A 17,679-nucleotide genomic window follows, 5' to 3' on the forward strand; every position below is an offset into this window, starting at 1 on the left:
GCACGTATTCCCCAAGCAAAGCTCAGCAGGGTAAGTTCACCTCCTCCTCTTCTTTCTCCTCCTCCTCTTCTTTCCCCACCTCCTTCTCTTTCTCCTCCCCCTCCTCCTCCGCCTCTTACTCCTCCCCCTTCTTCTCCTCCTCCTCCTTCTCCTCCTCCTCCAGTTTCTTTCCCCCCCTCCTCCTCCAATATTTTTCTTCCCCTCCTCTTCCCCTCCCCCTTCCCTTCTCCCCTTCCTCCTTTCTTACCTACTCCCCCACCTCCCTTTGGACCCCACCTCCACCTACGTCTCCTCCAATCTGTCAGAAGAACCGAAGGAGCAGAAACTGCAGTTGTAGACACAGGGTATCTCAACGGAGCAATAGATACCGCTAGTGGTGTGATTATTTATACAGCTCTGGGTGTGTTGGTATATGATCTGCGGCAGTATGTGTGTAGGGTGAGGTTGCACTGAGTGTTCAGCTCGGCTAGCTGGCTGTTTTGTGAATGCAGATGGTTTCTGGAGGTCTTGTGAATGGGTTATAGGGGAGGATGGGAAGGGATTTATTGCTCCTTGCTATAATTTCTTTCTCTCCCCCTCTCTGTGTCGTGGCTTTCCCGGAGCTGTAGCTCTTAATGCTTGGCTAAGTGGCGTCATCCAGCTGAAATTGAATCGACCCATTAGAACTCCCCATAGGAATCTCTGTATCCGGTCCCTGGGTAATGACTGAAACAAAATTTAAAGGGGAGTGGGGTTGCGGGGGTGGATAATAATTTTAAGGGGACCTTATTTAAATATCTCTACCAATCACAAGACACTCAACATTTGCTGGTCATCTGTAGTTTCAATCTGATAAAGATTGAGCTTCTCCTTTAAGGCCCCCCCCAACCTCTTTTCCTCATTCATTCCCACTTTTTTTTTTTTTTCAGCACTAATGATTGTCCATCCATCATCCTCTGGGAAACCATTACCCAACCTACATTCCCTTTCTTCCTTCAGTGTGTCATAGATTTAACAACAAATATTTATTAAGTGCCTTCCTTTGTGTTAGGTGTTCTGGATTCCTGCCTTTATAGAGCCTCCTTGAGACTGTCCAAGTTCTCAAAATAAAGTAATAAAGCAACCTTAATTTACTCTTAGAGAGAAAAACAAATATTTCTGTAAATTATCTTCAGCCTATTATGTAGTTTAATAAGAAGGGGGATGTCTTCCTTCTCACACCCAGAAAGAAATAAAGTCAAGCCTTATATTTAAAATCAAATTTTCAGTCCTGCTTCAGTGGCAGGAACTTGGCTGTCAACATTCTTAGGATGCTTTAGTTACCCCATCTATAAAATTAAGATAGCAAATGGTGACAGTTCAGACTAAAACAAACTTGTGAGTCTGGAAACTCAGATTCTTAATTTTACTTTAATTCCTTGTGTGACCTTTGCAGTTTACTACCTCTCTAGAGCCCTAATTTCTACATTAACACAAGGAAATTTGATTTAGTAATTGCCCTGTCTAGCTTTGCCATTATATTATTTACACCTTTCAGGAGTATTAGAACAATGGAAACTTTAAAAATGTATGTTTGTGTGTCTGTATGTGTTCTATAAAAGTTCTTCAGTTTTTTCTGTTGCTATGTCATATGTATGTATAATACTTATGTACATGGATAACTTACAAACAACTCTAAATGTGTTTTCTCCAATTAGAATTACCAATCAAGAGAATTTCCTTTGTAAATTCTTCTCTTTTATGGTTAAATTCTGTCACTACACTTGAACTTATTGAAATTATGGAAACCATAAAAACTAAACTATTGGTTCATATGCAGGTAAAAGGCTAGTAACATTAATTTAATAACTTTATTGTATATTAATTATGTGCCAAACACTAACAACTAGCTAGACCCAGGGCAACAGATCAACATTCACAATTTTGGCTTCTCAATTTAGGAGGTATGTATCTGACTTTGGAAAGTTCAATTAACTGCACCCTCAGCCTATTTCTTAAAATAGAGATAAAAGTAGTTTCTATATCATAGGATTATGTTGTTGTCCTGTAATTTGAATAAGGTCTCCCATTTAGAAGTTTTATCATGTGACTGGCATATGCAAAGCACTTAAGGAATAGTGACTATGAGTTTTTAAAAGTTGTTCTCACCTTAATTCAGCTCATAGGAACATCAAGAGATGGTTTTAGTTAGAAATCTTTTAAGTTTTAAAAATTTCATCTTATGTGCATTTATATAAATGTACTGAATGAACCAGGGGTCCTCTGCAAGAGCAAGTGCTCTTAACCTCTGGGTTATCTTTCCAGGCCCACCTTTCATTGTTTTAAGATGTGCATTTAAATTTTAACAGGTGAGTTGCCTAATTAGTTTTTCTTTTATTCTTTGAATCTATATTAAGGTAACAAAACCAACCAATATTATTCAACCTCACAGTTTAGGATACCTATGCCAAAACCAATTGTGTTGATGATCATTATTCATTCCATAATGCTTTCTATGGGCCAACCATTAGCAAACTGCTCATTCTCTGATAATAGCTAGATGCCCTACCCTTATAGAATTGACATTTAATTAGGTAGGGAGACATTTCTATAATCTGCAAAATACTATCTTAAACATTTTATCTGGTTGAACTCATTTAATTCTCACAACATTCCTATGGAGTTTACCTACAAATTGGTATGATTTTTACAGAGCAGAAACAAAATTTCAAAGAAATTAAGTAGTTGACATGTCTGGTGACGTTCAGATCTGGAATTTTACTTACTGCAGTGTTTGCACAGTTAATCGCTATACCATAATGCCCAACCATGTGCAAATATAATATATACATATGTACATATAATATATACATACATACATATCACATTCTTCCTAATTATTTGATTTTTACTTTGTTTAGAATGTTTGTGTCTCCCTCAAATTTTTATGTTGAAAACTAATCACCAATGTGGTGATATTAAGTGAGTTCATTAGGTCATGAAATTGTAGCACTCATGAATGGAATTGGTAACCTTATATAGGAGTCCCTGGTGAGCTATATTATCCTTTGTACCATATAAAGATTTAGTGAGATGGCACCACCTATGAATCAGAAAGTTATATCTCACCAGACACTATCAGAAACTTGATATTATACATCCCAGATTTTAGAATGGTGATAAATAAGTTTTGTGGTTTATTGTATATCTAGTCTAAGGTACTTTGTTCTAGCAGCTAGAAAAAAAACAAGATATTAACTCTGAATATTTTACATTATTGTATACTTCTTTGCCTTTTAATATCCTGTTCAGTCTTCCTGAAATACCTCTCTAATGTATATTTCTTATACCTAGGTGTAGAAGATCCACATTGTAGGAGAAACTTTGTCTAATTAGCTCTGTACTTAGTGCTCCAGTTGGCTTCCTTATACTTGAATACTGTCAATCACAGAATTTTCCAACATTTGTTATGACTATCTGTTTTCTATGTTACACAGTTATCATTGTTGGTACATACAAGATTTAATGCATTTGTCTTTACTGCTATATCTCTAGGGATTGATACACTGCCCACACAATTAATGCTTATTGAATTAATACTTAAATGACTCTTGAAAATAAACCTGGATAACTTTTTTATCTCTGCAGAGATACTATATTCCCAAATTACTTCTGTAGCTTGATGATTTGTGATAGACTATCAGATAAGTACAATTTTATACAGAGAATTCATGTTGAGAAATTACAAAATTCAGCATGTATTATCTAGCAAAACTATTAGATTTTTCTAACAGTGCATTTCAGGAAAGCTGTTAATGGTATACTTTTTTTGGGAATAGATTGGACATATTCATTAAATTGCTGAAGATAATACAAATAGTTTATGACAGTGTGGAAACTAGAAGCAAACACAACTTTCTTGTTCCTCAATCTAGCCCCTTCTTTTTGTTTATAAAATACCTTAATAACATTAATTCCATTCCAAGTGAGTTTGTAGATACCATCTCAATACATATCAGTCCACGTATTTCAGAAAGCTGCTGATTTCAAAAAACCAAAAAAAAAAAAACAAAAAAAAAACAAAAAAAAAAACAAAAAAAAACCTTGAAGAAGACCATAAAATCACTCTGCCCTCCAAATATTTCCCTTACTACTCTAAAAAGTGATCTCTCAATTGTGATTTTACAATAAATTAATTACATATTTAAATACTTTATAATAACTGATTGCTCAGGTCACTTCTCTTATGACAGTTAAAGAGATTTTAAAGGTGAAAGAATATGTATAAACATTACACAGACTAAAAAAGTTACGACATAAGTAAAAGCATTGTAGGGGTTTCAAAAGTAGTGAAGGACTCAAAAACTAGTATCTGGGCAACAAAAAAGCCTGAATAGGCATACATAATTCACATGAAGATTACATGTGGAAAGAAATTGTCAGGAGCCAACTAGTACTTGGAGTTCTGCGAATGACACACTCAAACTGTCTTATGTAAGAGATATATTGAAAATAGGAATGAAATGTGTAATGTTGGAGAATAACTTGAATGACAGGCAGAAAAATTTAGTCTTAATGTTTTAGAAATCAGAAATAAAATCTTGAGCAAAGTAATAAAGTACAAAAATAAGCCATGTTAAGAAAGAAGAGGTAGGTGGGATGGGGCTAGTGAGAGGGCTCAGCAGGTAAAAGTGCTTCTTGTCAAGCCTGAGGGCTTGAGTTCAAACTCCAGAACCCACATGGTAAGAGAGAATGAACTCTTAAAAACTGTCTTCTAAACACACACACACACACACACAAACACACACACACCGAGAGAGAGAGAGACAGAGAGAGAGAGAGACAGAGAGACACAGAGAGACACAGAGAGAGAGAGACAGAGAAACAGACACAGAGACAGAGAAATACTGTGAAATTACATTGGTTAGGAAGATATTTGAATTAGGTCAGCTAGTTTAGAAATTTAGAACACCCTGAAGAAATTTTAAACAAAAAATGGTAAGGGAATTGACAGTGAAAATGGCAAGTGAAGATGGTATAGCAGTAACAATTACCATATGGAGAAGTAAGAAGGTAAAGATGAGCTTAAAACAATATCTGGGCTAGAAAAGAATCTTTCCAAACTACATTATCAAACATCCATTATAAACCTGTGCTCAAAATCCCAACTTCCTTGCTTATCCTGATTGTGCTTTTACATTAATCTATGGAATTTTTTCTACCTTAAAGATCATTTCAAATATGATGTCCTGTATAACATTTTTAACATCTTATCATTTGTATTTCTGAACTTTCATAACAGAGGAGTGTGCTTTCATGGAATTTATCAAATTTTAAAAGATTTATTTTATGTTTACATGTGTCTAGGCTGATTTTGAATTCTGTCTGCAACCAAGGATGACTTAACTCCTGATCCTGCTGCCTCCACCACTTGAAAGCTGGAATTACAGGCATATCATACCATGTATATGCTGTAAATCAAGTGCTTCATGCATTCTAAGCAAGCACTCTTCTGAGAGCTATATTTCTCAGCCAGGTATTTATCACTTCTAATTTGTACTGTAATAGTTTATGTATGTCTTATCTTTACAACTAAAATTAGCTCACTGAATATTAAATGATGCTTCCCTAAGGTACTTTTAATTGTATTATTGTAATTTTACTGTGTTGTTGAAATAAAACATGAAATGGGAAGCAGAGCCAGCAAAAGAACCCAGGTCTCCTGATGCTTGGGCAACATTATTTTATTTGGGTTATTTTGGGCAAATATAGAACTTGAAGTAATCATGAGATGTCTTCAAGTGAGAACATTTAGTATAAACTTAATAATATGGGACTAAATTTTGAAAGAAAATCCAGAACATAGAAATTTAGGACCTGTTAACATGGAAGAAATCCTTGGATTTTTTTTTTTTTTTTGAAAATGGATGAAACTTCTGAAATACAGGAAAGTAATATAAAGTATTGTTGTACCATGTAGAAAGTTGGAAGGCAAAAAGATAAAGAACCAGTAGAGAAACCAAACAGCAAGTTATGTGTTAGAAAGAGATCAGAAAAGCACAGTGTTATAGAGTTTCAAAAATTAGGAAAAAGGTTTAAAATAGCTGGTTTAATTTAGCCATTATAGACTATACTCACTGTAGGTTAGTAATTGATAAAAGGGTTGATGATAGAGCAGAAACTTGAGCATCAGTAGGTAGAGAGGAAACCAAAAAGCTTGGCATGGTTATACGATTTCATCAACACAGGGAAGCTAGTGAAATAAAAGGAAGGAATTAGTGGGGAAAAAAAGAGAGATGAATAGGGGATTTAAAGTGTTTGTTAGAACTAAATTCCAGTGGAATTTGCAAGGATTGACATTCTGAACCAGAGCATGTTGTGTACTTTAGAGCAAAGGATAGTCACAAGCTTTGCCTCTGTTACATTTTAAAGCAAAGGACAGTCACAAGCTTTACTCTTGTTACAATTTTACCTGGAATTACACTGCTGAAAAAAAGAACTTAAGCACCTGAAGCCTGGATAAGACTATGACAACTAAGGAGTCTCCCATAGCTTGAGCCTAGTGAATTCCAAGGGTCACAGAAAACAACTCTGTAGCTAAGCTAGTCTAGAGGAGGCTTTAGAGTCAGATCTAAGTTTACAACTGGTTCTATTAATTAGTAGCTGTGTGATGTTTGGCTTAGTTACTTAAGACTTCTGACTCTCACATTATCCACTTGTGAAACTGAGACATTAATTTGTCAAAAAAAACTGAATAACTTGAAATGATATAAATAGAAAGTAATATAAGCACTCAATAAATGGCAAATATTACTATGATTCTTATTTTCTGAGAGACTACTTCAGACACTGTGAAGATTCAATTCAAAATGGCATACTCTCAAGATAGTTAGCAGCATGTGGAACAGGCATACACATTAATCCAGTAACCACAATACATGCAGAATATAATACTCTTATAAGAGAAGTACTCTATAAATGTTAATTATAGAAAAGAAGTAAGTAAATATATATTATTAGCAAATTTATTCCATTTTCTCTTTATCATTAAATAAAATTTAAATATTCTATTATTTTCTTTGGTAAAGTATGAGATCCTAGATTAAGTAAACAATCAGCGAACACACTGAGAGCCAAATTTGTACCAGGTTAGGGAACAAGGATGGAAATTAAAGTATAATAATAAATGAATTAGTTATATGTATTAATTTTTAAATTTGAGACAGGATCATGCTATGTAACTCTGGTAGATCTTGTACTTGCTATGTAACCCAAGCTAGCTTTGAACTCATGACAATACTTCTCTCTCAGCCTCCCAAGTCGTTGGGATTACAGAAATGTATCACTTTGTCCAGCTAAATTATATATTAATATAAATATAACATTATTACATAATTATATGGTAGTAATTAAGATGTAAACAACAGATGAATATCTTATTCCATGGATATCATAATTTAGTGGTAAAGATAGAAAATAGATAATTATATTAAAGGATATCAAGTGTTTTGGAAAGAAACAAAAAGAAATACATCAAATCTACTATTGGAAGTAAAGATAACATTTAAATAGAATTTTGAGGAGGCTAGAGAGACGGCTCAGTAGTTAAAACCACCAGTTACTCTTTCAGAAAACCCAGTTTATTTCATCATCTACATGGCAGACCTCAACCCTTTGTAACTCCAGTTCCAGAGGATCTGGTTCCCTTTTCTGATCTCCACACAAGACAAAATTGTTTATAATAGAGAATTTAATTAGCTTTAAAAATACAGTGCTTGATAATGATTATTTTAGATGCTATATTAGACTATGATATAAAATTGGCTTTAAATAAGCTCAGTATATTCTCAGAATATAAGTGAGACATGCATTGTGGTTACTTCTAGAGAAAAATTCCTCCTCTGTGCTATAGGATGTTTCAATGTAATTCAATAAAACAAATGTATAAAAATTACCTATTTAACATCAGATAATATGCTTTATGTGAGAGATGCAGTGATGAATGTAGCAGAATACACTGTTATAAAGTACCAATGCATACTGCTTGAATGAACTGAATGGTCTTATCCTCATTATTCATAGCATACAATATTGGGCATGTAAAAATATAAACTGTAATATAATATGTCAATGAGCCAGAATTAGGCATGATTATGTTCTTAATTATGGTAAGGATAGTATAGACAAAGAAAAGTTAGTGACAGGTATAGAAAGTAGAACAAAGGAGACTTAGTGACTTATCTATCATCAAAAGTTTCACATGATTCTTGAATGTATCATGCCTTTTATTACTTCTAGACAACTACAAACACTAGTCACCTTGCCTGGACCATTGGAAACTTCCAGATCTGGTTCAGACTACCTAACTGAACTCTAGACTCACATATATAACTTTATATCAGATATTGACATTCATTGTTTTTCTTTCTCTTAACATTTTGGGTTGTGGAACTAGCCTTTAATGTTTGAGCCATCTCTTTATACCCTTTCTTTCCCTATCAAGCAGTATAGAAAGTGCAGGGAATTGCTATTTTATATGTGGTAGTAGTGAAAAGCTTCCTTCATTGGATGAAATTTATCTGAGTCTTAAACGAAAAACCCTGAGATAGCAAGGACTTGGAGGTGTAGCCCAGTAGTACAAGCCTTTGGGTCCAGTGTCCAGCACCATAGAAGTCAAGTAAGTAAACAATCAAAGCAAGAGAGAAAGGCATTTAGTTTTGTAGGGATGCCACTTCATTTATCGTAGGTAAACTTCAGTAATGGCGATTCCTGAGGCCAGCATTGTGAAAAGATTATCTTTCCTATTCTTGGAGCAGAAAAAGTGAAAAGTGACTTGAGAAACAGTAAAGGCTACACTATTTGGAGTCCTGAAAGTGATGTTAAAGATTTTATTGAAAGTGACCTGAGAAAATGTTATATATTTTATGTAGATCAGTGATAAATTTTGAACTATAATTTTGTAATGATCTTTTTAGATGCTCTGTGGAGTATATATTTAAGAGATTGGCTTGGATTAGAAGTAGGGAAACAATTAGGAAGCTATTGAAGGAGTCTAGAGTAGTAAGAGTGGACATGAAACAAGTTATTGTGTAAATATTTTGGTAAAATATTCTAGAGTTGTACTGTTTAACTGATAGTTGCATAAAAGTAATATTTCTGTTACTTTGGATGCTTGACTCTGTCAACATGGCTGCATATTTTTAAGTTACTAAAGTTAAAATGTTTAAACATTGTAGTTAAAACAAACAAAATTATAAAAGAGACTATGGCATGGTTTTGTAAAAGTTTTAAGGAAAATTACCAAAGATTGTCTTAGAAATTATTATTAAAAATTTCTTCAGCCAGGTGATGGTAGCACATGCCTTTAATCCCAGCGCTTGGGAGACAAAAGCAGACAGACCTCTGTGAGTTCAAGGCCAGTCTGGTCTACAGAGTGAGTTCTAGGACAGCCAGAGCTACACAGAGAAACCCTCTCTCAAGCAAACAAACAAACACCCCCCCCCCAACTGCAACCATAAAGCTATATAAAGGTGTTGAGTTTAGCTTATATGCACATCCTTATTGGCTATCCCATTCTATATGCATCCTGGGATTTTGTAAGCTTTTCTGAATAGCAATGTATAGATTTGACTTAATGTGTCAACATTGGTTAATGAATGCATTTTAAAAAAGAAAGTGGAAAAATAGTATATAGACTAAGGAGGATATATACATACATATATATGTAATAATAAATAATGGAAAAGAGGTCATGAATTTGAAAGAGGGCAAAGAGATATATGAGACAGTTTGGGGGGTGGAAAGGAAGGGAGATTTGATGTAATTATAATCTCAAAAATAATAGAAAAAACTTAAGTAGAGATTCAGTATAATAAAGCATACATAATTGAGGAATTTAGAGAGATGACTCAGTGGTTATGAGAAATAGTTGCTCTTCAGAGGACCTGGGTTCAGTTCCCAGCACCTATATAGCAGCTCACAACTGTCTGTAACTATGGTTCCAGAGGATCTGACATCCTCTCACAAAAACACGGGTATACAAAACACCAATGCACGTAAAAAAAATTAATTGAAAATTTAAAAGAAAGAATATAGAACAGAAAATCAGAATTCTGGATCTGTTTTAGTCCAGAAAATAGTTCTTAATATACTTATTTTTAAATACTTAATCCTTAAAAATACTTATTTTTCATCCCTAAAAATACTTATTTTTTCCGTTTTTCTCCCATTTCAGTGAAAAGTTTCACCTATATTTTCTCAACATTCTGTGCGTGTCTGTGTGTGTACATGTACATCTAAATAAGCCATAATTCTTATGTCTTTTCAAAGGGAACTATATTAAATTAGCCCTTAGTGAAAAGGAAGAAATGCCTCCTCATTTCTAACTTCCTTTACATGCAATTTTGTTCAGATAGCCCAAGTCAAGAATTATCTTTCTTTTACTAATATATCCTGTCTTGGACCTGTGTGTGTGCCCTATATTAAACTTACTGTGTCCCACAGAGATGATATCTCCATAGGCATGATATCCATGATACCTCCAGGATGTTTTAAATATTTTCTTTTATAGACTTATTATATTATTATTGAGGCTTTTGCTCTACTTTCATGTCTCAGAAGTGTATCAAGAAGGTAGTTAATATTACATTAAATATCTGATTCTGTGGTGTTTGGATTCTGGTTTCAACTTAGCAGAACATCTTCCTGCTCCACATACATACCAATATTTATTTCACTTTATTCAGCTATATAACTTTTTCTCCACATTAATTAGAAGCTTTATAATTTGGGAATGAGATAACAGTGGAGACATTTCCTATAAACATCAGGGCCTCTAAGATGGCTGAAACAGTCACATTGTACTCTCTTTTACAAGCAGGTTTGCCTTTTGCAGGTGACAAGAGCATTGAGGATTTCATTTGGCTCTGGAAGCAGTTTATTTTCAGAACTTCATCCTACCCAGAACTAAACTTAACCATTATTTTCATTTCAAACATTTTTTTCTTTTAAACTTCAAAAGCATTAGCTTTGTGTTTCAAGGTCTCCCCACCCCCTATCAGCAATTAACATTATTCATATTAAACTTCCTCTCTCCACGCACAACAGCTTTCCTCTCCCTTGCCTTGCTGGTTTCTTTACTTTCTGGTTGTCTTTGTTTTCTATTTCTCTTCTCTCCTTTCTTTTTTTCTACCCTTCTTTTTCATTTTCCTCTTGATACTCCTATCTTAAAATTTTTCCCTTTGGAATACTTTTCTAATAGGTCAAGAAAAGACAAATGCTCAAGATTAAAAATAAGTTTTGTTTAATTATCTATACAATCTTCTCAGGCTAAAGACAGTTATATTTGTCTTCTTGTGTGTTATTTGGTTCACATATAATATTAATGACATCTTTGTATTTGTTGATTATTAATTCTCTTCTAGAATATATTATGTACTCAAGGAAATATATAAATATGTATGCATATCTATATATATTATATAGATATGTATGCATAAATGGAAAGTGCCAACCATTCTTATTTTCGGATGGATCATTTGAAGCCAACAAAGATATAGTGAATCACATAATGTCAAAGAGCAAGTTTTTACAGATATTGTAACTTCTGCACACATTATAGGTAGGAAGTATGAAGTAGTTATAGCCATACATGAAATACCATAAGTACTTTTTCTCCACTATTGCTACCAAATAGTTCTCTCTCTCTCTCTCTCTCTCTCTCTCTCTCTCTCTCTCTCTCTCTCTCTCTCTCTCTGTGTGTGTGTGTGTGTATTTGTGTATGTGTGTGTTGGAGACACAGAGGCAGAGGAGAATAAAAATGAGAATCTAAATTGCCAGTTGATTGTCTAAAATAAGGCAAGCACCACATAATGAGAAAAGAATAGTCTTTCTAATGCCCAGTACTAGGAAACTGAATAGCCACATGCCAAAGAATGAAGTTTGACCCTAACTTCAAGCCATATAGAAAAAATTAACTAGAAGTAGATTATAGCTAAGAAGGCATAAGAGTAAATATTTGTGACCTTGGATTAAGCAACCCTTAAATACATAAGCTAAAGCTAAGAAGGCATAGGAGTAAATATTTGTGACCTTGGATTATGCAAACCTTATGTGCAAAACAAAGTACAGGGGATAGACAAAAAGGTAGACTAATTGAAATCTTTAAAAAAATCCTTAAAAACATTTTTTTCTGGTGAAACTATCATCAGTAAAGCACACATTCAAAATAAGAGAAAACTTTTGCAATTGGTATTTGTAAATGTAACCTATATCTGTAATAAAGAACTCTTTCAGCTCAAGAATAAAATTGAAGTGAGATGAAAAAAAAAAGGTCAAAGAATTTGAACAGAACCTTCCCAACAAGTCACATTAGCAATCAATGTGTGCATGTAAAAACACTCAATATTATCAGCAATTAGTAAAATGCAAACCAAAGCATAATTGCATGCAACTTCACATCCACTAGAATGGCTAAAATCAAAACAAGCACCATCTAGATGTTTGATAGGAACAGTGATAGTGAAGAAATTGAAAAATTTACATTGCTGGTGAGATTGTAAAACTATGCTGTCATTTTAGAAGCAGTTTGAAAATTTCTCAAAAAGTTAAAGATGAAGTTGTAATGATTTAGCAATTCTAGTAGAATATATACATTCAAAAGTATTGAAAACATATACCTATATAAAAATGTATGCATTAATATTTAATAGCAAAGTTATTGAGAATTAGCCAAAAGATAGAAATAACCAACTAAGCCTAACTGCAACACTAAGAAGATAAACAAAATGGAATAGCATTCAATCATAAAAAATAAAAAAGTAATATATACATGATTTTTGAAATTAAAAAAGCCAGACACAAAAGGTCACAGACTGTATGATACAGTTCATATGAAATGTCCAGAGGGCAAATATATAAAGATATAGAGATTTGGGAGGTTAAAGAAGGGGGAATGATTGATAATGAATATGAAGTTTCTTTCTTAGTTGATAATATTGTTGTTGATATTAGAAAGTGTTGAGTGCACAACTGTGTGACTATAACCCAAACTATTGGACTGTGTACATTAAATGAGAAAATTTTACTGTATGTTTTAAAATAATATATTGGGATATCTCATTAGTATTCATGTAAAAGGACTCCTGGCATAAGTGACTCTTTTATCAGTGTCAGTCAGAGTTTGAAAAAGGACAATATTTATAATAATTTTGATATTATGATTAGAAATACAATAAACATCATACATGATGAACATTTTGCTAAAATATTTATAAGCTAAACCTCTAGTCTAAAAATATTGGAGCAAAGAATAAATGGATTTTTATTTTGGTCAAATTTTCCAAATTGCTTTCCAAAGAGTTCCTATTATTTTAAGGCACCAATTAGGAGTTTATTAGAATGCTCATTTTTCATACTTTTGACAACTAAGTGTATTATCAAATTTGATTGCTAGTCACTATTCTAGTAATGTATAAACTTTTGGCAATTGTTTTAAAAATCTTAGATATTTGGAATATTTTTGCCTGTAATGAGCATACAATACCAGCATAGTACTAAATATAAATATAGATAAATAAATATAGTACTAAAATATACCTTATAAATTTAGGTAATTCTTAAATAATTAATTTGTATCTTTTCAATGTTGAAGTCAAAAAGACTTCTGGTCTGTGTTGAAACTACAATGTAGGTATATGACTTAAGTTCCAACAATGAGATGCCCTAACATGAGACTTGGATGCAACATTTCAATGTACAAAAAGCAGCACTATATGATTTCCATTTTGGTTGGAATAGGAGGTAGAAAAGAAACTTGGCTCTGGAGTATAACAGAAATTGCAAGGGCAAGTTCTTAATAGAGTGGTGGCACAGTGCTGGCAATAGTAGGTGTTGCAGTAAATTTCTTGGCCTGTAATGCAGAAGCAATAGTTTTTCCTATAAGGAAAGTAGCAGTATCCCTGGTCATTGTTTCCAGAAACTAAACTTCAAGATTGGTTGGGTAGCCTTCCTTTTATAAATAACTATACTATATACATAACCTTAATTCCAAAATCTCTTTTTCACATAATCTCTTCTATCACTTTTTTGCTCAGTCCTTATAATATGCCACTTTCCACATGTTCTTTACCTAAATGGATCCTGTAATACACTGGTTTCAATAACCTTTTGCTCTCTGTTATACACTATCTCCATATTTTTACTTGTTTTCTTTACTTTGGATTTTGGAGTCCATAATTACAATTACTTTCAAATATATACTTATTAACACCTTACCATTCCTCAATGCATTATATTTATATGAGAAAAAAAAGCAGATCCTGAATAAATCCTACACTCAATCTATTCCATTTCCATATTACCTGGTCTGGTCTTCATTTAATTTTAATCTGTTCTAATTCACATTCTTTTCATAACTAGGTCTTTTTAAAATTTAGTTTTATTTGTAATTCATTTTTTACATTCCATATTCCATTCTCCACCTCTCCCCATCCATCCCCTGACTGTTCCACATCCCACACCTCCTCCCCATCCCACCCTGTCTCCACGTGGATGCCCCCACCTCCCACCCCACCTGACCTCTAAACTCCCTGGGGCCTCCAATCTCTTGAGGGTTAGGTGCATCATCTCTGAATGAACACAGACCCGGAAGTCCTCTGCTGTATGTGTGATAGGGACCTCATATCTGCTGGTGTATGCTGTTTGGTGGTCCAGTGTTTGAGAGATCTTGGGAGTCCAGATTAGTTGAGACTGCTGGTCCTCCTACAGGATAGCCCTTCTCCTCAGCTTCTTTCAGGCTCCCCTAATTCAACGACAGGTATCAGCTGCTTATGTCCATTGGTTAGGTGTAAATATCTGCATTTGACTCTTTCAGCTGCTTGTCTTTCGGGGGGCAGTCATGATTGGTCCCTTTTTGTGAGCGCTCCATAGCCTCAATAGTAGTGTCAGGACCTCCCCTTGAGCTGGATCCCACTTTGAGTCTGTCGCTGGACAATTTTAAATAAAGTAGTACACCAAAGATAGTTGAAAATCATTGCCCCAAGAGTATTTTAATAATGCTTTAGATTAGGTGGTATAGTTTCACTTCTTGTATTACCTTTGTCTTCCTTAAGGTTGGCCTTTAAGCCAAAGGACCTGGCTGCCTTCCCAGAAGTCATTTCCACATAGTTTAATATCTATAGCCAGTGAACAAAAAGTGCATTTCCTGACACCATACTGTAAAGTTATTATTAATGTAGTAAAGGTATGCATTTCTTGTTTGGCACTGATGTTTGGGATATTTCATTGAGTTGGGTAACTTACAAAGGTGCAACATTTTGAAATGTGGATTAATAGAGTTAGAATAACAAGGAATATTTACTGTTAAAACATGTTACATTTGATAATTTGGTTGAACAAAGTAAATGTTAGCTCATTTTCAGAAACACTTTTTAAATTGCTAATGTAGGAAGTGCTTAATCAATGACAGATGGATGAACTATCATTGATGTTGTAATAATGAATCCTGCAATGAGTTGAAAATTAGATGGAGCTCTAAAGAAATAAAACAATTTTTGAATCAAGATCCATTAAGTGATAGGCCTCATGACCACTGTTTAATTTGTAGAAAATTTCTGTTATGAATCAGAAAGCATATAACGTTATTTGAGGGATGAAGATCTTCTTGGAGATGTATATGATATCAGATTCACAGTTTGGAGCCAAGAAGTGATAATGAAGAAAGAAGTAGAAATTCAGTCACACACACACACACACACACACACACACACACTGTAGCCTTCTTACATATAACATGTTTATTCAATTATTAACCTTTCAACAATGATCTTTTCTCACAATTCTTCTTAGACTATTTAGTTCCATGGAAGTTAATTTATTGTAATAATGTGCAATAGTACACAGATCAGTTAATTTAATCTTTAAAGAATTTGAGGTTACTCTAGTGCAGAAAAATTAATGCATAAGTGCATCTTATTACTGACAAGGAATATAAGATTTATAAACAATAAGGATAAAGCAAAGTATGACAAAGAACTAAATACTTTTATTTTTTATTTTTAAATACACTTAATGTTCATTTACTGTGTATATGCACACACATATGCATTTGCACACATGCCACAGTATACATATGGGAGTCAGAAGACAATTTGCAGGAGTTGGTTTTTCTCTTTCTACCATGTAAGTGGAATTTGTAGGGATCGAACTTAGGTCGTCATGCTTGCCTTTTTCTGTTACACTATCTCACCTAACCCCAGTATCTTGACTTAAACATGAATGAAAGTATTTTTCATTTATAAATTGAAGATTAACAGATATCTATCTGGATGATAGTTGGCAGTGTTAATTCTTGTAAAACAGAAAATTTAATGAAGGGTGTGAAGATTTTTCAATTACTTATAAGGGTGTTATACTGTACTTTTTATTTTAAAAGTTTAAAATGTAACAGAATTAGAAACTCAGTATTTTGTCAACAAACTTCTCTTTCACTGAAGTAATTTCCTAAAATCAAAGCAATGTCAAATTACCTATATCCAATAGAATTAGGTAGTTTAGCTGTGTAAATTATTTCTGACTAAATGTGTAAAAGGTTAATTTTTATTTTTCTACATATATAAAATAAAGTAACATGAAATATTATTTTAGGAAAAGAGAACAATTTTCTTTTTAGTCACTTCATATTGCTGCAAATACCTTAGATCAAGACTGAAAGGTAGAAATGTAAACAATGATAGCATTGCTGCTGTTGCCCTAGATTGAATTACAAAACAAGCAGCACATTTAGAAATTTATGCTGGAAAAATCCTTTCAAATGTGTCTGAATACAGAACAGTTACAGTGTTTGTGCAGTCATGCAGTTTGGACTTATGCCAAGTGTAACGCTCTTATTCCTGATCCTACTCTCCTGATGAGGAATCTGAAGGCTAGGTTACAATTCAAGAATTCAAGATCTCTATGGCTGGCTTCCTACCCAGTATTTTTGAGTTTTCACCCCACTATGTTTGCTAGTGAAATATTAATATGAAAAACTAACATATATTGGTACTTACTATGTGTTAAGCCATGTGTAAGGCATATTACATGGTTTAACCCAAATGCATTTTACAATATTTCTATGAAATTTAAAATTTGTTCTGGTAGAGAACTGATGTTCAATGAAGCTAAATAAATTACTGAAGGTTTTTTTTTCTTTTTTTCTTTTTCTTTTTTTCTTTTTCTTTTTTTTTTTTAGACAGGGAATTCACTTTGTAGACCAGGCTGGCCTCAAACTAAGAAATCTGCCTGCCTCTGTCTCCCAAGTGCTTAATCTGCCTAATTTTAAGTCTGATAAAAAAATAGCATTTTTTTCCTGAAGAAAAAGATTACTTTGTTTGAAATATAGAGTATATACCATGGAGCAATAAACTGTCAAGCCTCCATATCTATCTACCTATTGTCCTCAGGGGTGATTTCCCCAATGTAAGTTTTGTCTGTTATTCCTGCAGGTTGTTTTTAGCCAGGTAAAAATGCTCTAAAGTGCAGTCCATACCTTTCCTTAGTTACCCCTTACTCATCATAATGGTCCTTAAGTCAGTTCCAGTTTTGTAGGTTCCTCTCGGTAGTCATGCAATTTAATATTGCAACAGAGTCTCTGAATCATCTTTTAAAAATATATTTAAGTCACAAAAACAGTTAAGAAATAAAAAACCTTTACTGTTGCTTCAAGAAAACTAGAGTATCAAA

General features: G+C 33.5%; 1 protein-coding gene across 1 annotated transcript in view; it reads right to left on the minus strand.

Annotated features, from left to right (window-relative positions):
- Spry3 (sprouty RTK signaling antagonist 3) overlaps positions 1-37 on the minus strand; it is a gene marked incomplete in the record, with an annotated part of 9,561 nt that extends 9,524 nt beyond the window's left edge. Inside the window, 1 exon segment of the mRNA NM_001030293.2 lies at positions 2-37.
- Between the last annotated feature and the right edge of the window lie 17,642 nt (positions 38-17,679).

The sequence above is a fragment of the Mus musculus genome (assembly GCF_000001635.26).
Source record: "Mus musculus strain C57BL/6J chromosome X unlocalized genomic contig, GRCm38.p6 C57BL/6J MMCHRX_RANDOM_CTG2".
Lineage (NCBI taxonomy): Eukaryota > Metazoa > Chordata > Mammalia > Rodentia > Muridae > Mus > Mus musculus.